General features: G+C 39.7%; 1 protein-coding gene across 5 annotated transcripts in view; it reads right to left on the bottom strand.

Annotated features, from left to right (window-relative positions):
* The window catches only part of dlgap4b (discs, large (Drosophila) homolog-associated protein 4b), a 130,960-nt gene that overhangs the window by 69,286 nt on the left and 39,285 nt on the right, over positions 1-22,389 (bottom strand). For 4 of the 5 annotated variants that reach the window (XM_015044472.1, XM_015044473.1, XM_015044474.1 and 1 more), the window contains one exon: positions 9,423-9,488. The exons of the other annotated variant lie outside the window; for it this stretch is intronic. The gene's annotated coding sequence lies outside the window, so the exon portion shown is untranslated. The remainder of the gene's footprint in view (positions 1-9,422; positions 9,489-22,389) is intronic. 5 annotated transcript variants of the gene reach the window in all.

The raw sequence follows: 22,389 nt of genomic DNA, 5'->3' as shown, positions 1-22,389 counted from the left end.
GCTGTATAAGATATAACATTTTGGAACTGATACGCGAGGACATGCAAAGCCAAAATGCAGACGAGTCCCTTTCAGAGAAGCGGGACTCATAAAACGTGACTTATTTGCATTTGGGCTGTTGTTTATTTTCTTTGGTCTTAAACAGATGTGAGCATCTTCAAAAACATGAGCAACACCATCCTCTCGCAGTCTGCTTTAGGCCTCAGTGTGTGTGTGTGTGTGTGTGTATGGCCAGATGGGATGCTTAACTCACACACAAACCCAATAATAATAAAAAAAAGACAAAACAAAAAAAAAAAAAAAAAAAACCCAAAAAAATACCAGATGTGCTTCTTTACTCCCATGCAATAGACCACAGAAGGTCATGGTCAACTGTGGCTTAGAAAGATGCAAAGAAAAAACAAACAAAAATTTGCCATGCTCATTCACTTTAACTCCCCCATTTTTTTTTTTTTTTTACATGCGTCATCCTTCCATCGTTTGCCATCGTATTAAACTTTCCATCCGTCCAACTATCTAAAGCCAGATTTGGAGCAGACAGCAGGTGGTTTTAAACCCCTAAACCAGACGCGGTCACGTGTTGCAGTTCCGGAAAGGCTCAAACCTGCCATTCTGACGGGCCCACAGCGAGTGCTGCGCGTTACTGGGAGGGATGCGACGGGTTCAGTTTGGAGGCCCGAGAGGGAGAAAACATGATCAAGTCCTACAGTGACGGAAATTCAGATGATTTTTAGAAAGTGTAAAAAGGGATGACGGAGGACTGCGATGTGGCGCTTTTAGCTTGATCAATCGGTCGGCATCATTTTCTTGATGAGGGTGAGATTTTGACATGATGAGAAACGGAGAGACTCTAAAGCAGGATAGCGTGGTCAGGAGCGTTTTTCAAAGGCTTTTCACATCGCTTGACATGCCAACATCCTCAAGTGACGTGTTGGTGATGCACAAGCTTTAGCTGCCCCCAGTTGATGTGGCCTTAATCCCATCTCCTCCCAGCCCTTCCAGGATCCATTTACCATTTAAGTCCATTAGCCTTATTGCAATAAAAAACAGCCTCAGAAAGAAGACCGATATACGCAGGACTCTTAGCGAATGTGCTTGTTGATTACAGTTGTGGAAGAGCTTCTCCATCTCCAGCATTAATGCAAAGCAATCTGATGCAGAGTGATGAAATGTATTAGCTACGCACTTTTTTGATAAGCTCCTTTATTTAAAAAGCTCTTCAGAAGTGACATGCTGATAAAGCTAAAGTTAGCCTTGCATGGCAGCTGCGGGGGCTTAATCTGAACCCATTATTCGGTTCTGAAGGATTACCAGTGCATGACGTCTTCCAAATGTTTATTATTATTATTATTATTATCATTCTCTTCTAGGAAGAACAGTAATAATAACACTTAAAAAAAAAAGACAGAAACTGCTCAACGTACAGTTTTGAGACAAGTGCGAACACATGAGGAGGCATCATGAGGATAATGAAATGTTGCTCTGCTGGAAATCAGGACTGTATAGTGGCACTACTGGGTCACTTTTCATGTCCTACTTCATTTGAGGGGCAAGTGGTATTTTTAAAAGCTTTCTAAAAACCGACACCAGGGAGACAACTGTGATCTGACAAAAAAAAAAAAAAAAACATATAAAGCCACGTCTAACCTGATATAAGGTGGCAGGGGAGTTTATTTAAACATGACTGGGGTCAACAAGGTAAAACGTGTTGCCAAGTACTAACAAAAAATGTAGAGTGATCGAATGCTGAGATTACTTTCTTGGAAGGTAAGAAGGGATGCAAATAGCTTCATGGAGAAGCGCTGTTGTGACGATCCAGGAAGTAGGAACTTCTTAAAGAGAAAGAGGCCAATTTCAAGGCCTGCAAATGGAAGTCGTATTTCTTTTATTTTTTGATACAAATAACATTGTTGGAAGATAACAGTTACTTGACTGTGCTATAAATTGGCTCTGCGTGCCTCAAAAATACATAATGCTGCTCCTTTAATAACCCCAAATCATTTGTCTTTCTTATTAGATGCTTTAGCAGAGGGAAATTGGACTATTTTTCATAGCTCAAGCAAGCTCCTGCCTGATAATTATATAATAACTGGATGACTGCCGTTAACTTGACGTGAACTCTTTCGCTCACAGGAAACAGATAATCTCTGCCTCAGCAAGGACACCAAGTAAATCATGGAATAAATTCTGCTCAGACTCGAGCTGCAATTAGCTCTTGTCGGAGCAAGAGCTGTAGTGGGTGAAAAACAAATTAATTCATGCATCGGCTGTTTTTGTATATTCTTATTTAAATTACTGTTATTAAGAAAGCTGTTTGATTAGCCAGCAGAAACACTGGACATCTGTAAAATTGTAAACAACCACAAGAGGCAAATACAATTTGATGTTTTCGGTTAGGTGAAAGCAAAACAATAATTGGTTTCTTGAACGCAACACTTCCTTGATGGTAGTCCAGGCTGAGTTAAAAGTGGGTTTATTACACTGTCCACACTAAATGGAGTTTGCAGCATGCTGCCAGAGGTGTCTCATTATTAAATGTTTCAAACACATTTAGTGGTATTCAGCTTCTTTTTTTTTAAAGAACTTTTAATGTCAACATTTCAACTTGTTGCACTTTTCAGAATCTAATGGCTTCCTCTTTAAGATCAGTTTTATACTTAGAGTTGTTTATCTGTTACTAAAATATGAAAAAAAACAAATCATGCCTAAATACATAACAACAAACAATATAGTGAAATCCCAAGTTATTTATTCTACTACAGCTATTAGATTTACAAAATTTTCATCCAACCAATAAATTTCTTTTAATAGAGAATAAAACAACCTAGGAAGTACCTCTTCGAACTAAAAAAAAATGACCTGGTTTAACTATCTTTGAACAAAAACGACATAGTGAAATTTATTGCCGACGATCTTTTCATGCTTCCACTTGTATTCTTCATCATCTATCGTTGATGATGAGCTCCAAACCTTTGAGGTTGAAAGCGCTCCTTGCCATCACTGCAATCTTTACCTCCCTCCATGGAGGGCTGTGATCGAGCCACTCAGCAACATCATTGGTAAATTACAGTTAGAAGAAACATGTTGGGGGGGGGGGGAAATGAGTTTAACTCCTGCAAGGGGCAATGAGTGATTTTGAGGTAAAACTGTAAATAACATTGAATAAATGTCTGAGAGTTAGGATGAAAACGGGACCTGCTCTATAAGAATTAAAGTGGAAACTCTAAAAGTAAATGAAATCTGGTCATAAAGACAGTCATCAAGAGTTGATCAACCAATCACCAGCAGACATTTGGTTCATATCAGGTCAATATCAGATCAAAGTTCAGCATAGAAACATCAATGCATTGTGCTAAGACACGCTTTGCACAACGAAGATATTTTCACCCATGTAGTTACTTCAAATATAACAGCAGTTGCATTTGACTTTATTATGAATAATTATATGATTCAAGATAAAAGAAGAAAAGGGATTAACTTGTACAGCCTTGTAATTTATCTCTTATTAGAGACTTCTAAAAATAGAGTCTAATTAGAGACTTTTCCTATTAAGCCTCTGAGAAGACTCAGTAAGAGAGGCTACAACAATTTTGAACATCACAAAAACACCATTTTGAGAAACTAGTGTAAGGTTGTTAGAAAAATACTGCATTTTGGCTCAAGTAATGGTTAATTGAGACTAAAATATAAAATTCAGTCAGCCAGTTACACTGGCAGGAAAACCGAGCCTCTTGGGGGATGAACATGTTTATACTTAAATACAATACTCAAAGACGTTAAATGATTAATTTCTCCATCTGGTTTTACAGCTCTCAATGCTGGGAGTTGATAAACCGTCCAACAGCTCCCTAGTTTGAGAAGCAAGATGGGAAACTTTTAGTTTCAAGACAACAGCAACAATTTAAAAGGATATGATGCAACCCATGGGAAACTCCCCCAGGGGCTTGTTCTGTATCTGACTCAAAATGAAATGGTTCTGTTTTTAAGGACCATTACATTTGAGTGATTCAACATTCATGTCTTGGGATGTCACTGTCTTTTACGTTGAAAAGTCTCCTTTTAAAAATGCATCATTGTTCCGACTCACTTGAAATGTCAGAGTTAAAGAAAATCTGAGCAAACTTCTCAGCTCAAGGCCAGGACTAAACTTCGCTCCTCCCTGCGATCCCCATCGAAGTGAGCGGCTTATGTCGGTTCGAGGTCTACTGTATTAATCTTGTCAAACGGATTCGGAGGGCACAGACACTGCAGATCGACACGAGGCTCAGGACAGAAGGCCAGATGGCCAAACAGACTGGACAGGGAAACGGAGAGCAGTCATCCGATATAAAGAGGGGAGAAAGAAGGGCATTCGTCACACTGGAGGGGAGGAAGTAAGAACGATAAAGGAAAAGTTCAGCATAGAAACAAAGAGGTGCTTGCAAAGGTGAGACGTCGCCAAGAGATGCGCAAAGGGAAGGAGCAAAACGACAGATCGTGACTCCTGCTGGCATCAGCCCTTAGATGTTATGATGTAGAGTTTCCCTATACAGCTCAGCTTCCCACCATTACATGCAGCAAAAGCTCTGCTCCCTGCTGAATTATGCATACTAGTGCAGGAGGAGGGAGCTGTTGAGTTGGAGGGGGGGAAAAAAAAAGAAAGAAAAAGAAAAAGAGACATTGAGAGAATTGCAGGAACAAAACAGGTGTACCTATTACAAAGACAGCAGAACGCAGCAGTTTCCTGGAAGATGACGTAAGCAAATGTGTGCCAGCAGGAAGGGAAGCGGTCTATGGAATATGACACTCCATCTACGTCTTTCACAAATACAAAGACTGTGATGGGAAAACATGTTTACAGAAAATACCAAAGAGCCTCATCCAAATTCAGACCACAAAGTTCAGGTTGAAACCAGAACACGAGCCTTATATGTGCTTTCATTTTTAGCCATTTTGATTATTCAAATTAGTGAGAGAAGCAACCTTGTAATGGAAGTGTGGTCTGTTTTAGGCTTTGGAGATGAAATTTAGAAAACGTTACATTTGTGGATTTTCAGAATTTGAGGTTTTTTTTTTTTTTTTTTTCAGTTTTTTAGCCCCAGTTTGTGACAGTTTGTTTTCGGTGTATTCTTACTTTGTCGTGAGGACATGTTAGTATTTACTTCGTTCCTCGGTGTCTTCGCTTTCCGTTTTGATTTGAACATCGGTCAGGACAAAAGGATCTGCAGACTAGGACCCTGGATGCAGCGACTGATCACATACATCACCTGCAGATGTTTCATCATGACTGTACCAGGAATTTGTCCACATTTTGTTTCAAAATAACAAATAACCGCACTGTAATTAGCGCAACTAACTAGCTTGGTTTTTCACAGCTAATTGTAATTATCAGTCTAACTGTGTAATTCCTTGACACAAATGTAGACCCAGTTGTCTCGACACGTGGCAGAAAATAGTTTCTTTTAATAGTTGCCTCTCGCATCTCGGCGATGCTGAAAATAGCAACGTCTGATTTCTCTTCCTTCAGCAACATCCACTTCAAAGAGTGAAACGCTGACTTCACCTTCTGGGACATTTTAATAATGAAAAAGAGAACATAAAATAATTTAAATATCTTCTCTTAACCTAAGTCATGTTGAGCAGATGAGACGAAAAGGGCATATCTGAACTGCTGAGTGTTTTCTTCTTCTGCTGCCATCGCAGATTGATACCATCTGATAAGTAATAATAATGATTTTTAAGTATTATTATTGTTGGACAGTGTAATCCAGGCTCGCTTTTAGTAGTATTTTTAAAACCAATTTTTGTTTACTTTTTGTCCTTTTTCAGGGAGATTTTGTAGAATCAGTCAAGATATTTATAAATTAGAGGGGTGCAATATATTAAATAGCATTCATCATCATCATCATCATCATAATATTCATGGGGGTGCAATGTTGGAAAGGTCTGGTCGGATGCAATATCTGGTGGGCTATTATGTTTCACGTGTCGTGCATTTTAATTCTGCTTGCCAATAAAACATCTGTGCACTAGGATTGACTTTCATTGTCCTCATTTCATGTACATCTCACTTCCTGAGCTAAGAAAGTCAAGAAGGGATATTCAATTTTTGGAAAGAAAAAAAAATAGCATTTAGGAAAGTTTAGCTTTATCAAATTAAAGATTGTTGTCACAATATTCATTAATAATAATTCATTTTCCTAATTCCCTAATATTGTGTAGGAGCTTGTTTGGATAACTCCTCTCGTTCGAGAAGGTAATGCAGCAGCACTTCTCTGCGATTTCTTTCACTTGAATATGTCCAGCATGTTTTTCTGGACTCCTATAATCCTGTTAAAGTAGTTATTTGGCTTGCACCAGTAATGGGCAAGAAATGTAATCTATTTTGACAATGAAACCACTGGCAATAAATCAAAAATGCTCAACTGTGCATCCACACGCATGAGAACAGACCGGATTATTAAGTTTGCAGATGAATCCACAGGAGTGGAAATGATGAATCACTGTACATGGAGGAAAGTAGATACCTGTTGCAGAAAACGACATCACGTTGTTTAGTGTATGTGTGTGTGTGTGTGTGTGTGTGTGTGTAGGGGGGGAGAAAGGAGCTAGTCAGTGACCTCTTAAGTTCATGACATAAAAAAATAGACTCCCGGCATCGCTGACCTTGTAGGAAAGACAGTGGACGACACTTAATACTCTGAAGATCTCAGCTGGTCAAAGTGCAGCACTTGACTCAGCAGAGACTACACTTTCTGAGCGAACCGACACAAGCATCAACTCCCTGCCCGCCTCTTCACAAAACTCTGCAGACCGGAGGGGAAAACGACAAACGGGTCCCTGCAGAGGATAACGAGAGGAAGCCGTTGAGTGTCGTTGGCATGCCCCGACCATCGGGATCCATTTGAAAGCCGGAAATCATCAGAGACTCCTCACGCCCTCTTCATAACGACTGTGATTTGCTTCCGTTGGGTAAACAGCGGTGCAACAACAAAACCAGAACCACCAGACTGCTGCGCAGCTGCCTGTCTGAGGCTTAAGTTTTGGTATTTTATATTACTCCACTAATTTTATGTCTTTCTTTTTTGTGTTGCGTTGTTATTACTTTGAGTTTTATCTCGTTTTAGTGAACTGCTGCACAGTGGCGCAGTTGGTAGCACTGTTGCCTTGCAGTGTGGTACATAGCATCTGCATCTCCAACACAGACAAACAGGTCTTTGTTTTAAAGTTAGAGCAGCAAACTGTTTTCTTAGCATGTGGCAGAAAAAAATACCGCGTGTCACATAAGTGGGTGAAACGGAGAGCGACGCTGCAGTCACCTTAGCTGCCTGATGGACAGATGAGAGTCACCGAGAAAGAGACGCAAATGAAAAGGCAGAAGCTTTAAAAGCTTTAGAAGGGATTTGTATCCAGTAAGCCCCACATAGGATTAAACCATGTTAGTGCAATGCCTACATGCAGCAGGAAGAGTGCACATACCAACACACAGGGAACGCACAGATGGCGGCATGTGCACCAAACGACAGGAGTAAGCTCGTATACAGAATGACAGTGCAATGATACGTCAACAAAATGCTGTGGTTCTGAGGTATCTTGCAGAGATGGGTTTTAACCACTAGCTTGTTACCAATGTGTTTATGTGTAAGTGAGAAATTGCTCTTTTATAAATGTAAAAAAAAAAAAATCCATAAATAAAACAAATAATGCATGAATGCTATTTAAATCTTTAAACTTTTTGTGGCAAGAAAGCACTTGCGTAAGGCACGTATATCCTCAAAATGCAACATCTTCTGGATTTAAAAAAAAAAACAGAGAAAAGAAATGACCACACGGTTAGTTCAAAGCAGTCTTCCCAGCAGTGACTCTCACTAAGAAAAGAGATTTCGGGTTGAACGAAGTCGATGAGATCATAGCTACCGGCACATCACGGCTGCCTGACATTAAGTATTGAATAACTTTCAAGCTGCGAAAAAAACAACAGCAAAAAAAAAAAAACAGCACACAGACTAAAATCTAATAAACAGCATCAATATGGAAACTCCCAGTGGCCATAACAGTGGAGAGGTATTTCTCTAAGGAAGAAAGCTGAAGACATTAAAGTATGTATTCACAGTAAACCAGTCTCAGTTTAACAGTGCAAATAAAAGTCATGCCTCACCTTTGCTGAATAATACCTCTGTCATTTGACTTTTCTTCCCCCACACACACATATAAACAGTTTTTGTGCAAAACTACGGGCCTGTACAGAGGCAATGCATAACTACTGATTAATAATAGACTGCATGATCAAGTCTATATTAATTTCATTAAGTGAAGCGCTGTGAATACTTGTCAGATGCACTGTACATGATATCGTTAGCTTAGCTCGTCGACAGCATGTGCTCAGCTGTTTATCCACGCTGTATTTCTAAATGCTACTTTTTAAATACACCCAGGTTATAACGGACAGTAGCGTTTCAACATTTCACCTTTGCTTTCAGTCGTGCTTGATGAATGAATCGCTGGTTTCTGTGTGCAAGAAGCATCTCAGAAAAGCAAAGAGAAGAAGGAAAAAAAAGAAAATCATTAATGCAACCACTGTGAAAAGAATATCGATTTGTTTCTTTGAAAAGAAAATCCAAGCAGGATCCATCAATGTCATTGCAAATTTAAAAGTGTTATATATATATATGTAGTTGCACATCTCATTTTTTTCCTACACTTTCAAAGAACGAAAGAAGCAACTTTACCTATTTGACTCTACTTTATTTTCAGTCGCCACAATCTTTTCCATCTCTTGGATTTTTTTCTCCTCCCCTCATCTCTACATCTTTGGTGGGCGTGCTGCATCCGAAGTATTTTCTCCACATTGTGAGTGACAGCCTGCCCCTATAGATAGTGTCTCAGCTGAGATTTGTGCTTATTATGAAATTAATCCAGTGTGAAAATCACGAGCCCCCTCGGAGCGCTGCGACCGCGTTCCATCGTCTCTCTCTGCCTGCGGCCGACGCTGTGCACGCATCTGCATGACAAAACATGCTCCTTCATCCATGCCGCGACAACACAACGCTAATAAACCTACTACGTTCATCTCACACTTGGTGTTCGTCTTGAAGATAGGCTGACATTTCTATTCTGGTCAGTTTTTGGCCTTAGCAAACACAAGCCCCCTGGGATTTCATGGCCCGCACAAAGGACAGCTAGCCGTGCCTCCCACAGAGTCATACTTTTTGTTTGTCTTTTTGTTTGACGGCCACATTCAACCCATCTGCCTTCAGGATTTATCGCTGTTCAGAGTAGACAAGGTCAAGGCAAGGAGTTGGCTTCTGCAGCTTGTGAGCCGAGTCTTTTGGCAGCTCAGACGCTTCCATGCATTTAACAACAAAGTGAAGCTACAGCTAAACATGGTGCCAAATGAACACAGGTCATCAGTCTCCTAATGGCAGGAAGAAGGACAAATGTACCTTCTTAGAGCAGACTAGGACTTTCTTACTGAGGCGACGGAGCAGCAGGTTTACTGGTGGGAAGTCCTGCAAAAAAAAAAAAAAAAAAAAAGAGAGATCTTATCAGCTCCAAACATTAAGTGTTTTCCCTCTGCTATAACACAAACAACCACGACTGACATTCCAAATGTGTTAGTTGTGATGCTTGCAAATGTATACATGCTGCTTTTTTCACACTTTGTATCCTTACAACCACAACATGTATGTTCATATGTGTATTTTTTATTTATTTATGTTTTACTTTAAACAATAGACCAACACAAATTAGAGCATAGTTGAGAAGTGGGAGGAAAAAGATCAATTGTTTTAAAGGTTTAAAAAAAAAAAAAAAAAAAAAAAAAAAGTGTGCCACGCATTTGTGTTTAACCACTTTTACTTCGATACCCCAAAATACCATCAAGGGCAACAAAGTGCCTCTGACATCACCTGATGATAAAATAGGATCCACCTGCGTATAATTTATTCTCAGTATAAATCCAGCTGTTCCATGAAGGCCTTTGAGGTTTGCTAGAGAAAATTGGTGAACAAAGAGCCTCATTAAGTCAAGAAACAAAGCAGAAAGATCAGGGGAAAAGTTGTGGAGATGCATAAAGTGGGTTTAGGTTACAAAACAAAATCCCTGACTCTGAACATCTTGTGAAGCACTCTTTAATCTATCATCCGAAAACGAATGTACTATGGCGTCGCTTTAAACCAGCCAAGACGTGTCCACGCACAGAATGGAAAGTTAAGGATTAGGCGAGCTTTAGTCACAGAAGCACCAAAAAGAGCCACAGTAACCCTGGAGGAGCTGCTGACATCCAAAGCTCAGGTGGGAGAATCTGTCGACAAAGCTTGTGTTTGTAACAAAACGTAAAAATAGTTCAAGGGTGAGGAATACGTTTGAAAGGCAATGTGTTTCAAAGTGAGCAAAACGGAAGAACTAATTGCTTTCACTGCTGAATTGAAAGAACAGAGTGAGCTAATTCGTGTTTGAAAATGGAAAGTTGTTTCATCTGATTGTACAGACAAGCGAAGTTATTCGACTTCCAAAAGATGGTCCTCAAGATAGTCGTTTGGAGATGTGTCTCACCGTCTTCATTACTCCCTATTGTCTCGACGGGAGCTTTATTTGTTTGCAACATCAATTAAATTTTGGAGACAGCAAATTGTCATATCTTTACAGATAAAGGATTCTAATTAAAAACCAGAGATGAGATTAGAAAAAATGCTTCCAGAGGCAGTAGCTCTCCAGACAACAACGCTGTACAGCAGTCAAGCGGAAGCCTTTTTTCCCCCTATTGCATAATGTGACTTTTACATATCATCGTCACATAACAGAGGCATAGTTCCACTTAATACAGTAGCATTTTTATGATTTAATAAAAATGTTTTTTAAGATCTTTCTCTTTGCATTTTATTTATCCCGTGCAGTGAAAACACTTGGATGTTACAGCAGTTCTTCATTGGTAAGAATGTATCTGAAACAGCTTTTTCAATAACCTCGCTGATGAGTTTGAATGTTGGAGATCGGTCTGCAATTCTGCAGTGGTGACTTGTCCAGATTGTTCTTTTTCAGCAGTGGTTTCATATCTGCCTTTTTTTTTTTTTATGCCTGTGGGAAAAACACCTAATAGTTGTTTCATGTTGTCCCATTAATATTGCAGACTGGCGTGATGGGAAACAAAATAAATGTTTTGTGGCAAATGCCTGTACATTTCAAACAGATTCCCTCCTGAGGAAGGTCGCTGAAAAGACAACTTCTACAATCTAAAAGGTTCTTCGAACAAGCCATTGAAACTTTTGACACGTCTGAGGCAAGAATTAAAAAACTATAAACCAAAAATGTGACAAAAAAATGAAGGAGAAACTAAAGTTCTGACTCATCGTTTGTGTAAATCTCATGTAGATCTTTGAATTTAAACAGCACATTTAGCAAGCTTCTGGCATAACTCTGCTTGGATATTTCAGAAACTGTTGAGCTCATTTCACTTGTTTGGTTTCTTTGCAGAGGGGAAGTTTAAATACTTTTAATGATGTTGAAGTTGGGGATTTCGGAAGACCATTCATACAGCTTAACGTTCATCTTTGCATAGCAGGAAACCAGTTTGATTTTTGTGATTGTCCTTTTGCCACAGAGCCTTATCGTGGTGCAAGTACCTTCATGTTTGACAACTGGTACAGTGTTCTTGGGCTTGAAATCACGCCGACTGTTACTGAGATTTTTGAAATGGCTCATTTTCCAGACACCCAACAACATTAACTTAGCGCCAGAAAATTGATGGTTGTTTTTTTTTTTTTTTTAAGCCTGTGAGACTCAGATGGAAGTACAGAAACGAGGAAATAGTCAATTTTGCATAATACATCCCCTTTAGTAGCGTCGCTCATAACAAGATTTATTGTAATCAGTACCTTTCATCAGAGTGATACTGGTGCTATTATTGTCAGTCTGCCCAGAGCTTTTCTGTTGCCGACCTCAGGAATTTATCTGCACAGACGAAAAAAAAAAAGAAGAAAAAAACTATTTCTATAGTACCAGTGATTATAGGTGAAGGCAGGTCTGATTTTCCAGCAACCCTCGTTTGCTCATGTATACAAGCTGAGCTCTTCATTGTAACGCGCATAACTTTGGTTTTCAGGGCATGACTTGTGCTGACAGTAACAGTAAGTGCTGAATGCTGCAGCAGCGCACTGAAGCAACATTAACACGGTGCATTAGCCTAGCTTTCTTATGACACACTTTCAGCTGAGGCAGCCAGTGTGAGCCAGATCCGAGCGCTTCGCTGCGAGCCGCACGGCCTCCCCGCTGCTCGCTCCTATCACTGTCGCCTGACTCTTCCAGTTAACGTGCTGCTGTTTTGTTTTGTCATAATGTCTAACTGCACTCTCAGACCCCAAGCCCCGCGTGCATAGCTTTCCTCCCCCCCCCCCGTCTTGTTTCTAAGTTTTACAAAAAGAATAGTCTGCTAGATCGATACCGAGCGAAGGCCGACTCTCTCTCACCCTTTCAGTATCGCAGCAGGTGCCTCTTTTGACCAAGTCGAAGTCTCACTGTGCAGCCAATGAGAGAGGAGTGGAGTCTTTCTACTCCACCTTTGTCCTTTGTCCTCACAATCAGAAACAGAAGAATACTCTTAGCAAGAGGCCTCCAAGTCAATCAGTCAGAGCTCTGTCTGTGGGTCATGGCCAGGTAAGGCATTTGATAAACCCTTGCATCGACGCCAAGTACAAGACCCTTAAAAGATGCATATTTTAGAATTTTGGGTCAAACATGGTTATAAGACCACAAAGAGTCCAGCACAAAATGTGCTCTGCCATAAGTAGCTCACATAAACCGCGGATCAAACGGTTTGCATTCCCTTTGCTCATTGTCCTGTTAGAAGTTGATTCTCCTTTTCAGTTTTCTTCCAATGTTTCCCAGTTACATTAGCTCCAGTGGTGTTTTCATGAAATGATTAATTTTCTTGACCCTGCTGACGAAAACAACCACAGACAGCCGTGCTCCACAGTGCACAGATTATTTTCCACCACACATAACGTTACGCATGCTGTCCTCATGTGCGTACACTTACTAGACGATTTCTATGGGCAAAGTTATCTTGACTGAATTGTTTTTTTTTGGGCATCAGAGTAAAGTTGGTGAAACTAAATGAATTAGTCTGTCAGACCGTTTATCTTTTTTTATACACTCCACCATTAAAAGACTGTTTTGCGTGAAAAGGTTCAAGGGGTGTGAATACTTCTGCGAGGCTCTGCATCCGATCAGTCGTTGCTGCTGAAAAACTGAAGCTTTGTTTAGCTTTGCCCTGCGAGTGCTACTTTCTTGCTCTACTTCCTGCTCTACTTCTTGTCCCCTATAAGTGAAGCTTTGCTCTGGCATACTTTGCTTCTTTAAATAGTCCATCACAGCTGGCAGATGTGCTTGCTGTTGAAACATTTGTTGTTGTTTTTTTGTGTGAAATCATATAAAACAGTCAATAATCAATGGGATTTCTGATTAATACAGATGGCAAGTACAACAGCAGTCAGACAGAGCTTTTATATTTGCTAACGCAACTCAACAAGTCCTTTGCGGATTGCTGCGAAATTTGGTGCAGACATTGATGGTTCCCATGGTTCTTGTGATGGGTGTCAAGGCAATTTTCTGAAGGTCTTGCCTTTTTGTCTGCGAATCGACCGCATTCTCATTCCGTCTTGCCCCCGTCTCAGACAGAAAAAACAAAAGAAAAAAACTTTTGGTTTAATCTCAGGAGATGGCCAAACCTCAGTGCAATCAAATTACCTGTACACTGAGTCGACTATTTTGAATCATTAATGTGCTTTGATAAAAATAAAAAAAATGCTTTTAAATGCAACCACAAACATGATTCATTTCTAATTTGAAATTCCTGTTACTACGAACAACTGTGACCGACGGTAGCATCGCTATAAACAGACCATCAGCTGGAGCTTGTTAATTTATAGTGAGTATTTTATGATCGGAAGAGCAGAAGAGAAGTGTCATAGGTTTACATATGCCTATCCTGTCATGGACATGAACGTCATTAATTATGTCGTTGAATGACAGATGCATACATTAATGTTTGGATGTGTAGCTTAGCAACATTTCTTTTTTTTTTTTTTTGCCACCAACCAGCTTCTAATTGTGATTGAATATTTGACCACTGTTCATGTTTGGCTTCCTAGCACAGAGTTAGACTTTAAGCATTCATTTCATTTGTGTATTCAGATCATTGTTGCGTTGAAACACCCAGTTGTTTCCAAGTTTTTAGCTGTTGGGTTGAAGGGAAACTGAACAATCAAGAAGATCGCCCCCCCCAGTTTTCCCACCACAGACAGTAAAACAGCTCCGCAGTATGATTTTGGCACCAGCACGCCGAACAGTTGACACTTTAACTTTTTTTTTTTTTTTTACCTCGACTCTGTCAAGCACAAATCTTGTCACTGTAACCAAATAGCTCCCTCTTTATCTTGGTGTCAAACTATTCTTTTTGTAAATGAATCAGCAATTTTCCACTGAGATAGGAAGAAGTTGATTTTCACTCGATTTCTCTCAATTTTGATGAAACACTGGCTTCTCTACGGGCAGTGACGACGGTTTTCTTGGTAATATTTGTGTTGCCGCCCAACATCCTAACTAGTTCACTTTCTTCTGAGCATGGTGATTTGGATCGCATGGTTTATACAAACATTTAGAGTGATCCAGCAGGAAAATCATCTCAAATTCAAATCAAAAGTAGTTTTAAAATGGATTTTAAAAAAAAGGGCTTACGTTAAGCTTTCTGAATGGCATTCCCAAATCCCTGAGCCTGATCCTGTTTTAAATTTATGGACTATCCTTAAAAGTTGCTTCCATGCCAACTTCACCAAATGCTATGAAGGGTGTTGAAATATCCAGACAGAATTATGGCTGAAAGCTTATTGATGACTGCAAGCAAGAGAATTTTAACCAAATATTAGACAAGGTTTATTGACCCTGAATCTACAATTTTGAACGTGTGTCGACTAGAGAAAAATCTGCATTAAATTAACACTTTTCCTCGCAATTATGGTTTTTAAAAGTAATTTAGGTTTGTTTGTCCTGTAAAAATCCCAGCATGACAAAGATTCAAAGGCACTAGTATTACTAGTATTCCTTGAGTTTATTGCATGCAGAATGAGCTGTCCAGTCTGACGGCAGCAGCTCCGTCCTAACCGTACTCCTACAAACCGGCAACAGAAGGAAATCCAGGAATGATGCATCATGAGTTGTTTGCATGGGCTGCTTCTACTATGGAAACAGACAATAATGTGTACAGAATCGCACCAACTCGTGCTGTACCACCCAGTCAAAATGAGGCCCATGTAAAATAAACCCACCTTAGTTTTTATTGAACAAAGAGGGCAAAAAAATGTTTTCTTCATGGCTCATTATGAGTAAAGTTTAGCTTCTCGGTCCAAATAGCTCTGGACTGCAAGAGTGCACCAACCACTGTATGCTACAAGGAGGACTATGCGTAATAAAAAAAAAAAAAAAAAAAAAAAAAAAAAAATATATATATATATATATATATAAATATATATATTAGAAAAAAAAATCCATTCATGCTCAAAGAATAGTAAAAAAAAGTAAAAATTTTGACTTTCTATTCAATTGACATTCTTTTTATTAAGTCTTTTCAGTGACTCAACTAACACTTGTTATTTCTGTGTTCAATTTGTCAACGAGTTTTTATTCCACTGCATATTGTTTGGAGGCTTTTCTCCCCTTCCTAAATTGGAGAATTTTAACTATTTCAATTTTAATATTTAAAAAAAAAATTGCACCAACAGAACAGGAAGTGCTTTTATTTTGATATTTTCACACAGACGTATCAGTCACCATCTCCACAAGACAATGCCTGATGTGACCTCCAGCACCGACACTTGACACTTCAGTATCCTGACCTGCTCCCGTCGGGAGTGCTAAAAATGTGACTAGAGAGGGTAAACAGCAGTTCGACTGTCTGCTGATCCCAAAAACAGGTGTGAATTGCTGGACCTGTTGGGAATCTATGGTATTTAGTCAAATTTGCGTCGTGAATCCCATGCAGAAATAAATGATGATCGGTCGTGCAAAGCTGCTGCCAAACGTTGCTGCTCTCACAATACCCGAGTTTCAGTAATGGTCTGCTGAAAAAAATAGAAAATACTTTAATGGACATTCATGAATTCTACATGTACACACGGGTCGACAACAGATCCAGATTAATTTGTGTGAATGTGAAGCAAACAACTGGAGTTTACGTCAGTGATCACCGTGAACGAAGGCTCTTCCCTGATTGCCCCCTAGACCCTTCTCGCTATGGTAACGACCCCTAATGACCACCATTGTGGCAGCAGCTGTAGTCGCAGCAACAGTTGGTTAGTTGGGCTCTTTCACGCAGAGACAAAAGGAGGACAGCATGAGGAGGAAGAGAGGGCAGGAGACGTGCTGTCATCAGCAGTCAGATGGGGCATTGATCAGCGTCTGCTGAAGCTCCACTAAATTCACCCGTCCATCCTGTTATTTCACCCTTTTGTTACGTCTTCTGTCTCCTGCACACGTTTTCCTCATCCGTCCCTTATGCTATTGCTTTGTTTTCAATAGATGATTTGCTTCCTAATGTTCTCCTTAATCAGATGGATTCTTTTGAAATCATAAATATACATCGCCAATCATCATCGTGATTATTCCCTCGTCGCTCAAGCCGAGGGATTTCTTCACGTATACATTCCCCGAGAAACAAAACAGCCAAATAAACAAGCGCGTCTAATTATTACCGGTTTTCAGTTCCTTTCACGTCCGTTTCCTGTTTGTCTAAAATACCCACTACCACTTTCACGTCCCGCCCTCTCCACCTCCTTAATGTCTCGACCTTCTCATGCTGGCTCTGTAATTTACTGTCCGCTCTTTCTGCGTATCTGTCTCCACATCAGCATCTCCAGGGACTCTGAATGATCAGCGTGCCCTGTGAGTGCCTGCGCCGAGAAAGCCTGAAATATTGATGTCCCCAGGTGAAGGCCACCTCCAGCACACTCAGCAGTGGGGGAGATGCAGGCGGGGGCCGTGTTCGGGTGGGCTCGTGCAGTGCAGGTTGAACTTTAGCGAAAAGAATAACACTGCAAGCAGGTATTCAGACTGAAGCAATTGGGGAGAAACAAGAAAGCAAATTTAAGGCTGTGCTAAGTTTTTAAATAAGCCTGTGAGAGCCAGACTGCCAGCTGGCTTCCTCGTCAGCATCTGGAGGTTTGCTTTCAGGTTTCTGGAACGGCATCTAAGAAAGCGCCCATATGGCAGTCTGATCTGAAATCAACATCAGTAATAGAGAAGTTAGTCCTCAGTGAAAATGCACTGAACTTATAAATTTATTTACATTCAAAAAGGTTCAAATGACCTTAAAACATTTTGAGAAAGCCCAGATAATGATGTCATGGTTTTGTAAACTTTTGATCGATTAACTCACTAAATCTGAGTTAATTGGAGGAACACATGTGGATGGATTTTAGCATACTGCATTGCAAATACTTCCTTCTTCCTTCTTTAAAACTACAGCTGTTTTCCTAAATCAAAATCAAATTAGCGACAAATGCTGCTGACAATGTTATACATGTTATACATAGCATGTAATTTTTGCAGACAGTGGGAAAAGGAGAGAATTTCATTCATAGTTCAATCTTTAGGGACAATATAATAAACGTTCAAAGGTCATGCATCAAAAACTTGAAAGTATTTTATCAAACTTTATGGCCATAATGACAAGTTAATGTATTTGCTTTGGATATATGCGCTTATTTTAGGCCCTTTAAATCTTTGCTTCATGTTCAGAATGGAGATTTTGGGATTTTATAGGCATACGGAGAAGATTTGCACACTTGATGAAAAATTGATGAAGTTAGGGAAACTAAAAGTGCAAATGCAGCTACAGTTCAGATGTTATGATTCCTGCTGTTTTTTTTTTGTTGTTTTTTTGTAAAGATACCTCAACTGAAAGTCCCTGCTTAAAGTTACAGAGACTTCCTTCTCTTCATGTTAGCGCTGCATGTCAACTATAATGTTCACAACTGCGTAGTAAGAGGACATTGTAAATGTGAGTCACAGACTCGCATCGTAATTTAGTAATTTGACTTTTCATAAGGTAAAAGGAAAAAGCTGACAGATGACGGTGTCTTGTGATTAATGTACATCAGGGGTCCCCAAACTACGGCCCGCGGGCCGGATCCGGCCCGCCACGTCATTTGGTCCGGCCCCCTGAACAATGCCGGATCCGGCCCGCCTGCTCATACCAAAGAGCATTCAGTGTTTTTTTTCATATATTGTATTTTCCGGTTAATATGTGGATTTTTCTTCAACCACCAGGGGGCTTTTGAGCAAATGTGAAACTTACTTTCCCTCAATGGAATATATACTCGTCAGTCACCGTTTCACTCACGGTTTTTTCCATTTGCATTCTGGGTAAAAATCTATCCAAAAGTGTCGTCGTCTCTCCCCCACACCCCCCGTCGACAAGAATTTCTTTGTTTTTTTTTACTGCAAAAACTAAGACCACAGAAAGGAACAGCTATGTGGCCCTCGCAGGAAAAAGTTTGGGGACCCCTGATGTACATGAACAGATTTGGAGACAGAGGCATACGGCAGCAAAAAAGGCTTTTGACACAATAAAGAATAAAGGAAAAGGATGTCTGTCTGAGCTTCCGTCGGCCCAGCATTGCATCCATCACAAAGCGGTGAGCCGACATTCCCAGCTGCCTGTCAACATTTAGGCTAACCTACTTTCCTCAAAGCATCAATTCCAAATGCAAATGCAGATATGAAACTTTTCAGCACAGATACATAAATTATCATTTATAAACCTTTCTGTCTAAATCACAACAACAAAGAAGGAGTGCTTTGTGTGTTGCCAAACCGCTAAGCTGATTTAGTCTAATTTAGTCGAATGTTTAATGTTTATATAACTAAAATATGCTCTTACACAATTCGTCACCGGTGTTGCTCGTTGTACTGTATAAAATCATGATACAATACGAGTTTACAGAGTCTTTTTTTGAACTTAAAAATATTTAGAAAGCACTTAAACGGCTTTCAATCCGATCAGAATGTTAAAATGTTTTTGTCAAATGAATAGAAATGTCCTTTATTGTCCCACAGAGGGAAAATCCAGGTGCAACAGCAGCAAAGACACAAGAAACAAAAAATATATAGAAACACAATTAAGAATAATACACTGTACAATCAGGGGAAAATAAAAATAAAAAATAAAGCACTGTGCAGTTAACACAGATAGCGTACGCCGATCAAGTGAATATTTACAAAATATGAAAATAAAACTGAGAAATGTTGAAAATGTTGAATGGCATTCAATTCCAAACTGTGTAATAGAAATTAGACTCATTAGTGAGATTCTTGTTAATAAAAGTATGATGGAGGCCAAATAAATACTGCCAAAGGATGCTTGGAAAACAAGTATCGTTTGTATGCCAACAAATAATCTACTGTCTAAGACTGAGGCTTATCATATTAAAGTTCTGTGAAGAGTTATTGAAAATTGAAATCTCAGATATGCATTTAATTACAGTGTTCTGACTCATAATCACAGTGTTGGCTGCAGATGTTTGTGCCCAGCAGGAAGGAGGTCAGACTGGCCCGAAATGTGGTTTTAAAAAAATACCCTCTTTGACGTGAATAGAGATCATATTTACTTATTGTTTACATTATGTGTAAAAAGCTATTGAAATGAGCAACGAAAGAAAATAGTTACTCACTCAAAACGTGCTCATATCTACTGGCAACCCAATGATTCATAAGTTTAAAACAATCCAGGTTGCAATCGTGGTTTTGTGAAAAACCCCGAAAGCCGAAGAAGCAAGACAGAGAGAACAACTGAAGAACTCCTGCACTGAATGAATCGGCTGACAAGTTTATTTACGGAGGAGGGTGACTGACTTGTAAGAGGAAACAGTTGAGTGGTTACAGGGATGACACATGAATCCAGGACACTGACAAAGTTAAGACAGAAGACAGATTTATAAAACAATATATAAACACAGAATGGCTAATAAATGAACAACATGCAATGGCAAAAGCACTACAAATATAGTCGAGAAATTGGGAGATGACCAAACAACCCCCCCCCCCCCCCCCCCCCACCCCCATCCCCCCCCAAAATTCACTGCTACATAACAGCAGCGGCGGTTTTGCTAATGCAGAGATCATGCCAAAACTTTTGGTGCTTTTCACACATCTTCACCCATATTTTGCAGATGTCTTACAGCGGATGAGCACATCATCGGTCGTTAATGCCGTCACTGGACACTTTATCACGCAAAGCGAGACCCTTGGGAAATGATGTGAAAGCATGCTATTGTTCCACTAAGCAAGAGACTAAACGTATGCTTTCTCTGGTTATAATATTGTCTCTGATCATACGCAACATATGAACCCTCCAGATGAAAACGAGTAAAACTAAAGCTAATATAGGGCATCCACTAAACTGCCACCGTAACCCCAAATTCAGGCATGCAAAATGTTTTGCCAGTGGCCTCCTTAAACTTTAGTACTGTTTTGACTCGAAGCAGATGAATATTTTTTGTCAGGTTTTGTAGAGGAGGTGCAAACAATGTCAACACAGAGCAAAACAAATTAGCATGAAAAGAACAAAATTGGGCCCGAGGTAGACCGAATGATAATCACATGGAACATGCTCGGCGGATGGTTCTTCGTTTGAAAAAGAGGATATTAACCCTCAAGGGTCAGAACACTTGTGACATACTTGAATAAATGCATCTGTAAATGATTTATTAGGAAGCCTATTTTAGGGACAGTGAATTGGTCTCATGTCAGAAACCCGGCTCATTTCATGCCTCTTTAGATTTGTTATAAAACTGTCGGGCTTAATCAACACAAACTAGCGCTACGTTGTGCTATAAAGTTATTGTCACGTTTAGTTAGGGGCCTTGCAGAAGCATCCATGCACCTTTTTTCACATTCTGTCATAACCGCCACAATTATCAACATATGTTATTGGTGTTGTGTATTTTGCAACAGGTCAGCACAAAGTAGTGCACAATTGTAAGGGAATTTATGAACAAAAAACAAATATAGCATGCATTTCTATCCAGCCCCATTTACTGTGATGGATCTAAATAAAACCCCTCACAGCCAATTAGTTTAACAAATAGTCCACTTATTTGTGATTTAACCTCAGAAAAAAATACAGATGTTTGGAGATTTGTTTTACAGCATTAGCAAACAAATGACATTATGAACACAGATTCAGCAGTTGGAGCAGCAGTTTGATGGTTTCGATGATATCATATCCTAAAATGGCTTGGAGCAAAATCTAATTGAGAGTCTAAAGCAAAACTCTGAAAATTGACGTTCATGGTCGCTCTTTGTTAAATACGACTGATCTTGAAGGGCAAAGATGGACGGGCAGAAATTAAGAGACTGTAAATGTGGAAATGTGGTTGACGTTAACTGTACTTCTGGAAACTTACAACTGTAGTTGCCATGAAACGTAGCCGTTTTAAAAAAACCATATTCAGCCTTTCACTTCACAATAATGAACCGCTTCGTGTTGGTTCATCACACAGGACCTCGATAAAACGCACGGACGTTTGGTTTTGGCAAAAGCCTCTCAACGTCGTCGTCTTATATTGTCAAATATATCTTTTAAACTACGCGCACGTTGTGGGAAATTTCTAATCCGCATTCAAATGTTAAAATATTTGCAAAAACAAACATCCCAAATCTCCAAGTGAGGTCACTTGTGCCTGACGAGGTGAATGGAGGTGACTCACAACCCTCCAGCACAGCCGCGTCGCAGGAGCCGCGCTGAAATCTAATGAGCTGAATGAGTGTGACCCGCGAGAGAGCAGGAGCTCGGACTCTGGAGCTCGAATGAGGTTTTCATCAGATGAAACAACTTTTTTGCCCAGCAAATGGCAACAGTGAGGACACTACAACGCAACGTTTATGAGTAGACAAAAGGTCCAAGCTGAGGTCGTGCTCAAACACTGGGATTTTTATTTTTATTTTTTAATTTGTAGAGCTCACTAAAAGCATCCGACTAAAACTGCTGCTACCTTTCTGGTGATTTCATTATTTTTATTTGGCTGGCATTTCAAACAAATCAAATTTCAGCTCTCTTGCATAATAAATCCACTAAAAGGCCCACAAAATACAGCAACATCATTTTAATCTGCTAAAACTGACAAATGCAAAGACATTTATGTCTGTTTTTTGTTTCAGAGCAAAAAAAACCCTTGCTGCAAAACTGAAGCGTTATTAAAAATGCAGCCAGATTTACTGATGTAGCATTTAATAATTAGTTTGAATATTATGGTGTTTTTCCACAAACCTACCCTTTGCCTTTGACACATTTTAATAAAGGAGATAAGTTCTGCCTAAATTACATCATTGCTGCCTCTACGTTTAGAAAAGGTACAGGGT

Source organism: Poecilia latipinna, unplaced genomic scaffold (genome assembly GCF_001443285.1).
Source record: "Poecilia latipinna isolate Pla-1442-1.1 unplaced genomic scaffold, P_latipinna-1.0 Scaffold677, whole genome shotgun sequence".
Taxonomy (NCBI): domain Eukaryota; kingdom Metazoa; phylum Chordata; class Actinopteri; order Cyprinodontiformes; family Poeciliidae; genus Poecilia; species Poecilia latipinna.
This window is presented reverse-complemented; position numbering and strand designations above follow the sequence as displayed.